Consider the following 1,113-nt stretch of genomic DNA (forward strand, 5'->3'; position numbering starts at 1 on the left):
CGCCACTGCACTCCAGCCTGGGCAACAGAGCGAGACTCCGTCTCAAATAAAAAAAATGGGCTATGGTACAGAGTTTGAATTTTATGGTATGATGAGAAATCATTGGGTTTTAAGGAGAGAAGATGGACTCATAGGGTAACTTACTCTTGGGAGCCAGTGCTATGGCTTTACCCTGCAAGATTGGCTCGCCCATCCTCAACAGCAACCTGGCCAGTTTAGGGGTCAAGTGCCTCCGTATGCTAGACTCTGGGGCCACCTGGATGTCATGGATGGGCACTTTGTTCCCAACGTCACCTTTGGTTATCCTGTGGTAGAAAGCTTTCAAGAGCAGCTCGTCCAGGACCCTTTCTTTGACATGCATGTGATGGTGTCCAAGCTGGAACAGTGGGTAAAACCAATAGCTATAGCAGAAGCCAGTCTGTATACCTTTCACCTTGAGGCTACTAAGAACTCAGAGGCTTTGATTGAAGACATTTGGGAGAATGGGATGAAGGTTGGCCTTGCCATCAAATCAGGAGCTACAGTTGAGTATTTGGCACCATGGACTAATCAAATAGATATGACTTTGGTTATCACAGTGGAACCTGAGTTTGGAAGGCAGAAATTCATGAATGATATGGTGCCAAACGTTCACTGGTTGAGGACACAGTTCCCATCTTTGGATAAGAGGTCGATGGTGGAGTAGGTCCTGACACTGTCCACAAGTGTGCAGAGGCAGGAGCTAACATGATTATGTCTGGAAGTGTTGCTATGAGGAGGAGTGAGGACCCCAGATCTGTGATCAACTTGTTAAGAAGTACATGTTCAGAAGCCACTCAGAAACATTCTCTTGATCAATGAGACCATAAGGTGCCCAATGTTGCTGCTCATGAGATCTCCTTTTTACCAGAAAACAGGAATATTGACTACCAAATCATATTGCAGCTGAGGCAGTACTGCTTTTCTGAGCAATTATTCATTCTAATGATTAAAATTGATTGTGCAGAATATTCTAAAAGGTTAGAAATTGGCATGTCTAACTACATTTTTAGTGAAGCAATTTAACGATTCATGTGGTGAAATACTCAGTTTTTATTGGGAGATTTGATTTTTTTTTTTTTTTTTTTTTTTTTT

At 42.7% G+C, this 1,113-nt stretch overlaps 1 protein-coding gene and 1 pseudogene across 1 annotated transcript in view; both read left to right on the plus strand.

The window, feature by feature from the left end:
- Nucleotides 1-1,113, plus strand: part of FAM76A (family with sequence similarity 76, member A) — a 63,011-nt gene that overhangs the window by 17,629 nt on the left and 44,269 nt on the right. The gene's annotated exons all lie outside the window — the stretch shown is intronic.
- On the plus strand, nt 162-840 carry LOC105540929 (annotated as a pseudogene).

Source organism: Mandrillus leucophaeus, unplaced genomic scaffold (assembly GCF_000951045.1).
Source record: "Mandrillus leucophaeus isolate KB7577 unplaced genomic scaffold, Mleu.le_1.0 Scaffold23, whole genome shotgun sequence".
Taxonomy (NCBI): domain Eukaryota; kingdom Metazoa; phylum Chordata; class Mammalia; order Primates; family Cercopithecidae; genus Mandrillus; species Mandrillus leucophaeus.